We start from the raw sequence: 14,623 nt of genomic DNA, 5'->3' as shown, positions 1-14,623 counted from the left end.
TTCGCAAATTTATCATCCAGCTGTACGTGCATGCGGTGATTTTTGCAAAAACAAAAATTACCATAAACAGATTTGACTTGTCTCTGTGCGCTTGTGTGTGCGTTGCGTTCGGTAGCACTGCGATTTAGGTGTTTTAACGGTTTTGATTGCCCGCCACGACGGGGCAGTGATCAACAAACAAGCAAAACTCGATAACGTTCAACCTGTATACACACACGCATACATATATACATAAATTAATTGTATGTACATACATATGTATGCACAGGAGTTTTATGGAGAAACTACTAAAAACGTTAAATAAAAATTTTAGTGACGTTTAAGTACGTAGTATGTACATACTTACATATGTAACGGTGTTTTTCAATAAGAGCGCTACAAATTTTTTTTTTTAATTAAACAAAAACGATTTGAGATATCAATGAGATTTTTTATTCCGGTGAAAGTAGATGCGATGTCGCTATGTACGGAACTCGATTCCTTTTGCATAGCCATCACGACCACGCTAGCAGAAGTCCAGACCCTAAACCCAGTTTCAACGGTTTCAAGCATAAATCGGCCGATATTGCACCAATTTCCCGTTCGATATTCGTACGCAGTCCATCAATCGTCGCTGGCTTTTTGGCGTAGAGCAGAGGCTCATTACGTGAGATAACACGTTCACCAAATCACCGTTCAATAAATCAATTGTAACAATCACTGTATTGCTTATGGCGCCGTCTTGTTATAACCACATTTTGACCAGGTCCATATCATCCAATTCGGGCCAAAAATATTCGGTTATTGTGGAGCGATAACGTGTTGATTTTGATCATGACGGAAGAAGTACGGACCAATGACGCAGCAGGCTGATAACCAGCCAGAAATGAGCCTAATCGCTGAAGGCGAATTTTCGATGAAAATCTGAAGAATTTTCAAGGTGGTGCTCAGCCCAATTTACGAACATAGGACAATTCTGGTTGTCAGGGATGCAATTAGGTCACGAACTTTCGCAAAATTCGCCACGACGACATCACAGAGATGCCTAATGCTTGAGAACGACGTGTAGGAGACTGATTTGGGTCTATATGGATCGGTAAGAGTATAAGAAATATTACCGAATTATTTTAATGATCGTATTTAAGGGCTTATTTATAGTAAAAATTTGAAAAAATTATTTGTATATTTTTTGCATATTCGGAGGATGTTTGAGCAGTGCTCATACGTTTGTAATAGTCTCAATGCATTCAATTACAAATTGCATTTCCTTGACCCGAGCAACGTTTGCTTAACCTTTCCCTTACGATTTAGTTGTTTTGGTTTTTGGTTCACGTTTGTTTGGTTCGCATTCTAGTGATCCGTTTAATGTTAGATTTCTCTTCTTAACTGCTGTTTTCGGGCTCTTTGGTTTTATTTTTTTTTTGGTTTTGGCGGCCTCGTTCCATTTAGCATTCATAGTCTATATCTTTGAAAGTGTGATTCTTAAATTGCAAATACTTTTCGAGTTACAGCCTTTCAGAGTGCAGCAATCCAGTTCAATCAGCTCTATCGGCAGGCCAAAATGACAAAACCCTAAAATGTCTTAAAAAATATTCTTTAAATATTGAAGTCGATCAGCCTCAACCCATTTGGGAATGTTTCTACATGGAGGGTGAATTTACCGACCGTAGTGCCAAAGACACCCAAGTACGTTTTTGACATCATGGCGGGATAGCGCTAATAGAAGGCATCTTTGGTCACATCGTCTTCCTCTTCTGTCGCCTGGATGCGGATTGTGGCTAGAAGTTCATTTACCTAGGTGAATGTCATGATCCCACATCGGGTTTGAGCTCCTTTATATGGCCACTATAAACTAGGACGCCAGGACTCAGGACTCCAGAAATGATTTAAATGTAAATATGTACTTACATATATTTTCTAATATAAAGACTTCCTGTGATTTATGAAAGGGCGGCTTATTCATTAAAAAAATAAGATTATCTGAGAATCAGTTGAACACTTTGAAAAAATGAAATCTTCAATTCTGGCTCATACTTGTACAAAGCATGTCATCCAAATTGAAATTCCAACTCCTAATTCAAACATGTATCCACACCATTTACGAGCATTTTCAACAACAACAGAATAATAGATTGATACAAGAGGATGCAATGAATCTGATTCATTCACGGTAACCAAAATATCTTCCGCCCTCTCGAAACTGGAGAACAATGTTGTCAACAAACGCATTCAGAATAAAAAGTGTGTGTAAATATGTACATACAAATGTGGGTTTGGACTTTATTGTACGTTGAAAAGTGTACTTATATGATTCAAATGTATGTACATATGTATATGTTATATAATTACATATGTATGTACATGCATTTGAAGATTTGAAGAATAGGCCAGTTAAACCACATTATGTCGTTGCATCGACAAAGCGACAAATCACATTATTTATGAATGCTATTGTCTCGAATAGGAAATAATCGCCTCAAAAGTCATGAAAAATGTAAGGAGACCAATAATGTTTTCGTTGAGTGAAGCTAATTCGAAATTGCCTAGCTTGGGTGCTAAAGAGAATATTTTAATACTTTTATGTGGTATGAGATTAGAAAGCATATGTATATTTAAGTCCCTGTTGGAAATTTTTAATTGATGTTCTTAGCAGATTTTGTCCAAACAAATAAAGAAGTTATATATTAATTGTAATTTTCTTTCTTTTCTAATTTAAAAGTTAAAAGATAGGTTAGTTAGATATCGGTTTATTGTGAATGTTTACAAATATCTTAATTAATATGAAAATCAGAAAAAACACCCGATATCTGTCGGTGCAGTCAGCTATTTGTGGAAAAAATAGCTTGTACAGAGTTTCAGATCGATATCTCAAAATCTGACAGACTAGTTCGCATATCAACAGACTAACTTAGCTAAATCTATTCACGTCACCTTGATCATTACATACATATATACTTCATACGGTTCACGAACTCTATTCTTTAAACTAAGTGACGAACTTATAAAATTTTTAATTATTCCGAACAAATCCAAAGAATTTTGAGCACAATTGTCTTAATTTTAAGTGTAGAACTGGCAGCATATATTATTGTCGGCATTAAATGTACAGCGTGATCTTTCACTCGCTTACAGGGTTTCATTGCTTGATTCATAATTTTCCTGTAGGTACATCTCAGATGGTCCAACCGTTGAGTCCAATTATCGATGACTCGTTCGAGCATTTCGACTGGTAACTGGCGAATGACACACGTGACGTTTTGCTCTAAGACCTGAATCGAAGCGGAAATGAAATATACATTAAATTTCACATATTCCCACAGGGAAAAGTTTAACTGTGTGATATCTCACGATCTTAGTGGCCATTCGACCGGCAAAACCGAAGTGCTATTTCCATAAATCCATTGATTGTTACGATGTGTGGGAAGTGGCGACGTCTTGTTAAAACCAAATGTCGCCGAAATTACGAGGTTCAAATTTAGACATGAAATTGTCGGTTATCATGGCGCGATAATGGTTGCCATTGACGGTTACGTTCTCAGCGGCATTATTTTTTAAGAAATATGGAGCGATGACTCCACCGGCTCGCAAACCACACAGAACCGTTGGTTTTTCTGGATGAAATGGCAGCTCTTGAATCTTTTCAGTTTGCTCTTCGTCCCAAATGCGGCAATTTTGTTTGTCATCGCCGAACAAAATTAAGCCCGAAAACGTCGTATCTTCCTAGAAATTTAAAAAAAAATTAAGGAACTGGTGCATTAGAATCGGCGAATAACACTTAGAGCTTTTACTGACATCGTTGGAATATCGGAAGGATCAGTGAAAACCATTTTGAAAGATCATTTGGGCCTAAGAAAAGTGAATGCACGATTGGATCCAAAAACACGCTATTTTTTCGAAAAACAGCGTAGGGTTAACTCTGAAACTCTGTCTGTGAAACAATACTTTCCGACTGCCAGGATGTCATGGAACGTATTATATACTCTCGATGAGTCTTAGATCTAAGCTTACGACCCGCAAACAGAGAATTGACTTTAACAACTGTTTCGAGAATTAAAAAAAAACGTTAACACAAGTGTATTGGGCCAAAGGGGATTACTTTGAAGGGTACGACATACATACCATATGTAGATTTTGAAGAATAAATTAAGATATTTAAAATTATGAACAAAGTTTTACTATTTTTCGCTCATAGTAATAACATTGTAGTTATTTATGAGTGTGCACATTTGAATTTTATTTTTCATGCGGCAATTAAATGTCGTTCCGCTGCAAGTCATCAATGATATGGAGTTTTTCAAGTTGAGTGATTTCGCACAACTGCTGGGCAATAACTTAAGACAATAGCATAAAACAATAATAATACCTACAATGAAGTGCAAGCAACAAGTTAACATTTATGTTTATCTTGATGAACATACATACATACAAACATACGTACATATATGAAGACTTACATAACCGCCAACAAGAAGCAGCCAGGAACCGGTGAATGTTTCTAAAAACTCGGCTGTCACTTGCAATAACTCGATGACAAGACGATGAGCGACGGAAGATTGAATACATAATACACACATACACATATACATATGTATACATGCATGAACATATGATGAGCGTGGTGTGAAAAAGCGGATGTCCTGATCAAAAGCAAAACAGTTTCATCGACATTTTCTCACAGACCGACACGGTGCGGCTTGGTGGCTATCGAACCGTGGTGAGGCGAACCGGCTTGACTTGACCATGTCCGGCGCTCAGGTGTGCGGTTCTGGCTATTTATCTGCATGATCTGGTTATTCTGACCATCGGCAGAGGAAACAACCGACGCGGATGCATTTCAAAGGTTTCCACGTTCTGCAAAGATTTCGCCGAAATGTTAATACAAAGTATGCAGTATGTATGTGTATCTATTAGTACATATGTTTGTATGTATGTATGTATGTGAGTAGAAGGAAAGCAAAGTAAATATTCGTACAAGCTACGATTATACATATTTTATTCCCCAGAAAGAGGGGTAACACAAAAAGCAACGTATTATGTGACGGCGTGTCGGCGGCGCAGAGAACTTTCAAATCGAAATCATACGAAGGTGTGCCGAATGATGATGAGGGTGCGTGTGCGGGTTGGAATGGTTGCAGTGAGGCGACAAGACACTTCACGCTCTCGGACCATAAACATGCTTTAACAGTTCGACTGCGATGACGACAACAGATGTGATTATTCTAAACTCCGCCGGCGCATATTAGTGAAATTTAATCAAGCGTTTAATTTAAGGGGAATATGATGAATAACATAACAAACAAACACTGTATTTCAATTAACCCAGTTAACAAAAATATATTGAAAATAATAACATGTGTATATCAATATATCGATACTATGTAGTTATACATGCGCTTCTTCCAATCGTCGAAGCTCTTTCAGCGACTTTCACCGAACTTGTAAAACGATAGCCCTTTAAGGTTCTCTCTTCGAAATATGAGGAAGTCACACGGCGCCATGTCTGGTCTGAATGTGGAGACTGGGAGATCGTTAAAGTATTGATTTTATCCAAGAATTCAAGAACAGGCAACGAAGTGTGAGCTTTAATCAAAATTTTCATAAAAACAGATCTAACCTTAGCGAAAATATAAACTTTTTCCACACGGCCAGACACCTTTATTCGAAAGACCTCCGGTGGATTGACTAAGGGAATCCAAAACTTTTCGAATATATTGAAAATAGAACAATAGAATAGAAAACATGTTAAACATTTGTAATATTGTTATGACCCAAGCACAGAGCAGAATCTTATATCAATCGCCATTTTTACCATCCTAAGTAGAACTCCATTGAAGGAGGGCCAGACCGAATACCTCCTGCCTGCTGGATTGACAGTCATAACTTCAAAGTCGTAGATAATTTCGTCTATCTTGGAACCAGTATTAACATCAACAACAATGCCAGTCTCGAAATCCAACGCAAAATAGAAGACAGCGGTTGTTCTGTCTAGGTCATGTCATCCGTATGGAGAAAAACACTTGAGCTATGAAAGTATTTTCACAGATTTTTTCCGGACGAGTATCAAATCAGGTGGTATATTTGGTTTACTGGGTTTTAGTTAGACACATGATAAGTTCATACAGCTGTTTGAACGTACATACGTACATACATATTGGGCTGGTTGATCATATGGCACTGTTCCGTCTGACACTCAAAATTATGTCGATGCCATTGACGGCGATGACGTTGATCAGTTGCCGATGATGAAATGCCAGCAATGACGTTCAGTTTTGACATCCGAGCATTTGTGCTGCTACGTAGGAACACCCTCACATACATACATACATACATACTTGTGTGCACATGAGTAGAACGTAAGAGTATTCGTTTACATTTTTGAATACCTTGTTTTGGCTTGAAATGCCACTTCACCCGATTATTGCCGTTTAATCATGCATACTCATGCTTCAGTATCGCTTATGAGTATGAACACACCCACAAGTAAGCACCAGCATAAGGGCTATACATACGATTATATTGGGGGGTACATACAGAAGCGAGTCGTTTTAAATTTAGTACCATATGCTACGTAAATACACTGAAATAGTGATCCGTTAGGGTAATTTAACGGCGCACCGAAGCGTTGATAATACACACGAAGAAGAGGATGCTGCGGCCGGCGATCCTTGCCGCATCGTAATAAATGACCGTAGAATTAATACGCCGAAACAGCAGCCACCGCATAACATTAGCAAGCCACAGATGTTAGGATATTACAGCACACTACTAGACTCGTATAAGGCATATCCACTCATGTACATAACAGATATTTTTACAAGTACAGTAAAGTGGGAGAGGAAAGTGGAACGAACCTTCTTCAGGATTAATGATCGAATAGTTGCGCAGACGTGTGTTTTTGTATGCTTATATGATTTATTATGTCGGAGCTGTACTTTTCCTCATATACTTACAGGACCGTACACATATTAATACATATGTTTGTGTGTATATACCAAGGATCAGTGGGCTATCGAATTTTATAAATTTCATGTCTTCTATTTTAAATTTTAACTGTGTCATGGGTGTTATAAGAGGATTTTATTGAGCACCACGGTAAATGTGAAGAAAATAAATACAAACAAGCAATAATTTGTATAATAAAATACCTACATACATATGTATATGTATATTTACCCTAAAGGCGTACTTGGACAACTCGACTGCAAGAAATTTTGAGTACGTCACTTTGAGGATGGCTTTAAAATGGCATAAATAATTTTGAGTATTTAATAAACTCAAAAATTCCCTTTTTATACATAGATTGTGTTATATTAATTTTATGTTCGGTAGTATATCCTTTTATTAAATATTTTGATATTCAGGGTTGCTTAAAGAATGGCTAACCTTGCTATAAAGTGCAACGAGACACTTTGTGATAAGACTAGTAAGTGCTGCTGTTGTTGTAACGGGTACCTAATGCCCGTTAGGATGGCAAGGATTAGATAATCTGTCGTCGAAGTCATCCAATACTAGGCTCAGTTAACGTGTTGGTTCGACGGCGTCGGAGCAAAGCAAAAAGGGTGTCATTGCACACTGAACATATATTTGATATGATAGGGTCTATTCTGAATATGTAGGAGTTTAACCTGCTACAGTATCCAGAACGAAGCTGCGCAAAGATCACTCTCGTTTCTCGCGGCAACTCGAGCTAGTTGCTTCCGAAGTCCGTTCGGCGAATTATTTGATGTCCTCGATGAAATACCCCAGCAGGAACTGCTTAGTGAGGTGTCCATTACGCTCCTCAACTGGACTTTCAGATGCCTTAGCGAATTGGTAGGAATAGACTTTGCCAGCTCAAAAGTTTGAATTACAGCAGTTATATCTTTTTGGCATCACAACGGACTGCTTATAGTAGTTCAAGTACGATCTTTGGATCAGCCTTCGAACCAAACCGAAATCGAACTAAACCGTTTTTAGACATTCAAATTATTTTTCCTTTAATTTTGGTAATTTTATTTTTTATTTTCAATATATTTTAACGATTTCCCAAAAGAAACACCTTATTTTCTGAAATAACTTATGCTTCAGAAAGGCATAAAAATGGAACTTGTCATTAAAAATTGCATTGTTTCGATCATTGCCTGACAGGTACACATATCTGAGAACGCCGTAGGCAAATTTTAAATCGTTCCTGCATGACATTTCAGAGACATTGAGATATTTTTATCACTGACCCTATGATAAAAAATCGTACTTAAAAGGATCATATTTCGAAATTACTTACAGTATCAACAAATTTTCAGAGAACAATTCCAAATATGACTACTAGGTATGTATATGTATTCTGTTTGATTTGAATTTTAGTAATTTTGGTACAATTTCTTCACATAACAGTGATCGAGTCAAAAACCAATAAAGCGCTTACAGACTTTTTATCACTTAAAGGGTATAATTCTAGTTGTGAAATCACTTCAACATCACCAGGTATGTTGCATAGTTGTAGACTGACAAAAGGTGTTAGTTTCACTTACCACACACAAAAAAATACAACAAACAAAAGATAAAATAAATAAATCAAAAGGCGAAGAAGAAGCAGAAGAGGCAAACCAGTGGAATGAGCATCAAAGATTAAATGATCAAACAATCGAACAATCGAACACATCGCACAGTTTCTCGTATCCAAACAACAAATTAATAAACGTACGAACACTTGGAGCTATGCATATCTGGACGGACCGAGGGAGACAATCTACACGTATACCCATTTCGATCAAAACACAAAACAGGTAGGACAGCGTCCTGTATACGCTTACGTGTTTAGGCCCATTTTAGGGAGCTGCTGGTGTACGACGATCACACGTCATCTAAGGCAGCGACCAGCGCCCTGATTGTTTGCCTTGTGTTTGCGTGTGTTGGCGTGAGCGTCGCAGTTGCTCAGACACATCTGCATACTATGTATGTTTATTCAACTTATAAACTTAACAAAATGTCACATAAACACAGCCAGTAACAGAATCATCTCTGCCTACTTGTTTCATAGACAATATTGAATACGAAGTTGTGCACCCAGCAGTGAATTGAATAATGGCATGTCTCTTTCAAGTGTTGTTGTGAAAAGATTTTGCTTTCTAGATTTAATATAATATAAATATAACAGCTGTTTGATTTGATTTGACTGACAAGAATCCTTATTATCGCTTTGCTTTATAAATTTTTCTATACACTTGTTCAACGTTTCGGAGCTGTGCTGGGATAGCCTTCAGTGCCTTCACCAGTAATGATGCGTTTGATGAACATCTCTTTTATAATCCTACCCCACGTAATTTTTGCAACATATTTAGTAGAAGTTTAATATTGGTTTGAAGCCTACACAAAATGTTAACCAAAACGTGCTTTGTCAATCCATAAGATCCTGTGAGATCCTCTGTTATCTTCCTGAAGTCAACACGACAATTTTTAAGTACTCTTGCCTTAAATACTTTGTTGTTATCATCATGAGCAAAAATTGCTGAACGACTCGCATGAGAGTGTGGAAGTTTTCCATGACTTCACAACCTATACTGAATGTTGTGTGCCACTCAAATACTCGTGTTTTTGATAAAAATAGACTTCCGAAAACATTTCTGAACATTTTCCGAAGATGCCGCAAACGTGTTTACATTGGAAACAGAAAATACCAAACAAAAATTTCACGATGTGAACAAACACACTCTAATTAACAAATTGAGATTTAATTTCACACGGCACTCGATAGTATAGACTGTAGTAACAACCTGGGGATACTAACTGGTCTTGTGACGACACACGCCCGCAGGAGCAGGCTGACAAAACGGGAAGACTGCAGGAATTGTCTAAAGCGGGGCACCAGGGAAACGATGGAGCATCACTTGTGCATTTTTCCCGCATTAGCTAGACTAGGCTGTAAGCATCTGGGGATCTCCCGGTAGAATACACTGGAGGAGGTATCGAGACCGCAGAGCCTGTTAAAATTCGCGTCAAACGCAGTCATTCTAAAGGTTGATCATTCCTCCGGGAACTAGCTGGACTATGCGTGGCTTATTGGTCTACTAGAATAACTTCACTTAACCTAACTTCACAGGGACATAAAAAAAAATGAAACGTTGTTTATATGGACTATTCTGGTTGTTGTTGGAAATATAGTTTACTTTCCTTTTAAACCATCTCCAACATTACTCCACTCTTCACAGTTCAGCATGATTAGTTCCCGGTGACTTGGAGCTCAAAAAGTTGGCTCTGATGTAGCCATTACATCAACATTTTGTTTAACCATATCATGTTACAATAAGGTGCCTATTGTAGTGATTTATGAAACCAGTTCCTTTATGCGACCGTGCCAATTTTAATTGTAGGTTAGAGGCCTGGCCATCCATTAAATCAGGTAAGGCTAATCATGTTTGTAGTAGTGTTGTTTGCTGATGGACGCGGTTTCGAATCAATACAAGTTATGATGTTCTGATTGAGACGCTTGCAGCGGTCGTCCTCGCCAACCGAGCAGTCGTCGTATGCGTTGTCCACGTCTACGTCATTATTACGATGGCCGACGTGATCAATATGTAGAATTTGTCGTTATCGGCTACGTAATCAGCGTATGAATACAAAACGGGCACGCATTTAATGTGACGTATGCATGCATAAGTGTGTGTGTGCGTGTGTCTGTGGGTACATTAAGTGAAATGAACAGGTAAGCAAACAATTGCAATATCAACACATGCATTAACGTAACAACGTAAGTGTGCTTGTGTGTTAGCAAACCGATTGAAGAACGAGGCGTATAGGGTAGGTTGTGAGAGCAGAAAACCGCAACGCAAATGCACAAAGTTACAATTTACGGTCGTGATTCGAATGCACAATGAACATTAAGGGCACCATCAAGACGTTGGAAAGTGATACTTGAAATGGTTATGTATATATGTATGTGTGTGTGTGTGTATGTATGTATGTCCTAACATTGTAATTGCACAATTGACGCTCATTTCCATTTGGGTTCACTCTTAGCTGGTTTATTTGTATTTATGTGTGTGTGTGTCTGTGTCTATGACTGTGTAGCATGCACTTTTTTATTTTTTTTTGCCACTTCTTTGTTTTTGTATACAGGAACGATGGCCAGATTAGTTGCCGGCGACAGCTGCGGAAGTGAAAAGCGTCAAAGTCGTCCTACGGCAAGCAGGAAGTAAATGCTCTTAGTGGGCCACGGGTCTGTGGGTTACTTTAAGCGGTAATTATTCACGTCCGTGAGTGTCCCAGTGTTTATTAGATATTGGCGCCAATATGGTAAATTTAGTATCACCATCAAAGCGATAAGGATTTGTAGGCTCTGTGGGCACCTAAATACATTCGTTCGTCGTATTCTTACCTACACGGATATATTGGTGCATATGTATGTACTTAGCGGTGAACATGTATGTACATATGTAAGTGGAAAATGAAGATGGCTTTTGGTAAAGGAATAAAGTTCTTAAATTATAAGACTAAAGACAAGTTTCTTCTTCTTTACTGGCGTAGATACTGCATACGCGATTATAGCCGAGTTAACAAAAAGCGCACCAGCCGTCTCTCCATTTCACAACGTGGCGTCAATTGGATATTCCAAGCGAAGCCTGGTCCTGTCAACGGAGTGGAGGTCTAACTCTTCCTCTGTTTCCCGCGGGGGTTACAGTGTCGAATAGTTTCGGAGCTAGAATGTTTTCGTCCATTCGGACAACAGGACCTAGCCAGCGTTGCCGCAGCCTTTTAATTCGCTGAACTATGACATTGTCGTCGTTTACCTCATACAGCTCATCGTTCCAATGCACAAAGGAGATATTTCGTTCCGCCAGTAATAAATTAAAGAGTCTCCTAGTCTGAAACCTTCGTTGACATCGAATGGCTCGAAGAGGTCCTTCCCGACCCTGACGGAGCTTTTTTGCTCAACGTCAGCTTATACAGCCGTATTAGCTTTGCAGGAACACAATTTTCACGGTCTAAAGCCACACTGATAAGTTTGTTGACGGTGGGCTCGAGTCTTCGACCCACTACGCTCGATAAGACCTTATGTATATGCGATATTGAGGTGGATAAATCAGAGCACAAATAGTTTCCAATCATCGGGCATGCTTTTATACTGTGAAAATCGGCTCTGTACACCAATTGGGATCTACAAGATTATGCTCCGGTCCTGAAATCTTCCGTTAGTCGCCGCATCTTTTCGTAGAATTTTCGAGTATTACCTCAACTCGATATTTATTCCACTCTGCTCGTGTTGTGGTCGATCGCAACATTGCCAGGTAGGCTGCCGGCTTTCTGTTCACTGCGACATGACAGTCCTCACCGCACCAGCTGTTCCTTCGAACTTTCCGGAAACACATGGTTTCACTTGCTGCTGTACATAAGGAGCTTGAAATGTCGACCCACAGTTTCCTTATACCGAGTTGTTGATGATCATGCTCAGAGAGCAGGAGTGCAAGTCGAGTAAACAACTGATTAGCTGTCGGTTATGATTGTAGCTTCTCGACGACGTCCCTGTCGATGTTATGTCTTCGGAGCGTACTCACGCTAAGGGCATTAGAGACATATTGTCCATCTATCACAACATAATCGATTTGGTTTTGAATTTTTCGATTCGGATAATGCCAACTATCTTGATGCATTTTCTTTTGCTGGAATCTAGAACCATCGACAAGTATAATTCGGTCCCTGCGAAGTCAATCATCCTCAACCCATTTGTAGAGGTTTCGCCATGGAGGCTGAATTTTCCAACTGCCTTCTTGCCTACCCTGACATTGAAATACCTCAGTACATTTTTATACCGTAGCGGGACCATTCGTCATAAGCACGCTAAAGTCGCTTATAAAAGGCATCTTTGATCATATCATCCTTCTCTTCCGTCGAGGCGTGAGTACAAATCAATGTTATGTGGAAAATTTTGCATTAATGAGGGTTGTGGCTAGACGCTCATCCACCGGAGTGAATTCCGGGACCCAACGACTTAGTCTTTTTCCCACTACGAATCCTACACCGAATTTGCCCTCTTTTATAAAGCCGCTGTAGTAAATGCTACAAAGACCTACTCATCTCCGTCCTTGCCCCGTCCATCGCATTTCTTGAATGCCGAATATGTCGGAGTGGTTCCGCTGAAGCTTCCTCTCTTTAAGCCTTGACTACTGGTTCCACACGCGTTGGCTACCGCATCCTACCAAAGACTTGCTCATATTCCCAGAGAGCGCGGCAAGGACACAAGACTAGGAATTAAGTATCGCCATATGACTGTAATTGCTCATCCAAACCATTCCTCCTCATACATATATCGGCTAATATGCAATAATCATAAAAATAAGGCCTTAATCAATACTTTCAGGAAGACAAACGTGTAAAAATTTGTTTTTGGAGCTGTAGAATATATGAAAATGGTCTTTACTCTCAGTTACAACGACATTCCAAGGGCTATTGTTTAAACTCTACGCTATATTATCAAAATGCATATACAAAATTAAAAATAACACAACGCATTCTTTATTTATGACTGCCGTTGCAAGACCGCTGACAAAACTTTATGCAAGACATTTACCAAAATTGCCTTACTAGCAACCGACAGATGACGCAGTAAGCAGTTAGTCAAAACGCTAAAGAAAATGAGAAACCCCGCAACCTTTATTTTGATTGGCTCGCAAGTTTCACCACCAATAATAAAACAACAGCTGACTTCTGTTGACATTTTGCAGATATATATTTCAAAACATTGATTATTTTCAGAAAATTAACTAATGAAAAATGGTAGAAAGGAATAATTATAAGAACAGATTGTAGAGTTTATTTGTTTATAAATCTACATTCTCTAAAAAAAATCTAAGAATCTATTGCACAAAGCAAAATGGAAATAGGACACGCTATTGGCAACGCGGTATTTTACAATACATTTGGCAACGCAGTCACGAGTAATTCTCATACGTTCTCTGCAGTACAGAAAGAAAATTTGCAAACGGCGGAGACAAAATTCGTAAACAAAAAGGGTTTTTAATTCTTAAAAAGTGTATTAAAATATTCAATTGAAATAAAATTATGTGAGCCACGCACACGTTAACGTTTGATGTAAGTGAAAGATAAGTTTAATGGTTAAAATTCATTTGAAGTGGAAAAGTGCATTGATTGAGTGCGAGCAAGCAGATAAAACGAATCGTTCCAATTGGATTGAGAATGTAAGACTTTTGTTTGTCACGGTGTGCGCGGTGGTTGGTGTGTGGCGGTAATGGCCCTCAAGACCAACCAACCTGCCCGTTGCTATTACTGCTGCCGCTGTCGCTGTCGCTGCCCATCAACTTTGGTGCTAGTGCTAGTGCTGGTAGTGTCAGTGGTCCTGCTGCTGCACTCAAAGCGGAAAAGGATGCGCCGTGTTTGTTTAATTTATGTGCGTGCGTATGTTCGTTTGCTTGTTTTGGGCGGGGTGGAAATGTCAAGGAAATTTGATGTAAAATGTTCATGTGAGTGCCGCTGCAAGGTAAAAAAAAATGTACACGAATCATAAAAAAAGTGAAAAGTGTGAAGAAGATGCAAAGAAATGGGAAAGCCGAGAGCGGGACTACAAAGAAGTAAAAGCACAGAGAAGTGATCAACTGTTGTCACCGCCCTTTGCCTGGTGCGCAAAGTGACTGCCAAGTGAACCATATGAGCA

General features: G+C 38.9%; 1 protein-coding gene across 9 annotated transcripts in view; it reads left to right on the top strand.

Moving 5' to 3' along the window:
• The first annotated feature begins 13,926 nt into the window (after positions 1–13,926).
• LOC108969041 (peripheral plasma membrane protein CASK) overlaps positions 13,927–14,623 on the top strand; it is an 86,108-nt gene continuing 85,411 nt past the window's right edge. For 8 of the 9 annotated variants that reach the window (XM_018933517.1, XM_018933516.1, XM_018933518.1 and 5 more), the window contains exon 1: positions 13,927–14,043. The gene's annotated coding sequence lies outside the window, so the exon portion shown is untranslated. Of the gene's footprint in view, positions 14,044–14,430; positions 14,450–14,623 lie in introns of those variants that run through there. The other variant, XM_018933513.1, reaches the window with a different exon arrangement.

The sequence above is a fragment of the Bactrocera latifrons genome, unplaced genomic scaffold (assembly GCF_001853355.1).
Source record: "Bactrocera latifrons isolate USDA-ARS-PBARC rearing strain unplaced genomic scaffold, ASM185335v1 scaffold_239, whole genome shotgun sequence".
NCBI classification, from domain to species: Eukaryota; Metazoa; Arthropoda; class Insecta; order Diptera; family Tephritidae; genus Bactrocera; species Bactrocera latifrons.
The sequence above is the reverse complement of the archived record's forward strand: the minus strand, read 5'-3'. Positions and strand labels throughout refer to the sequence as shown.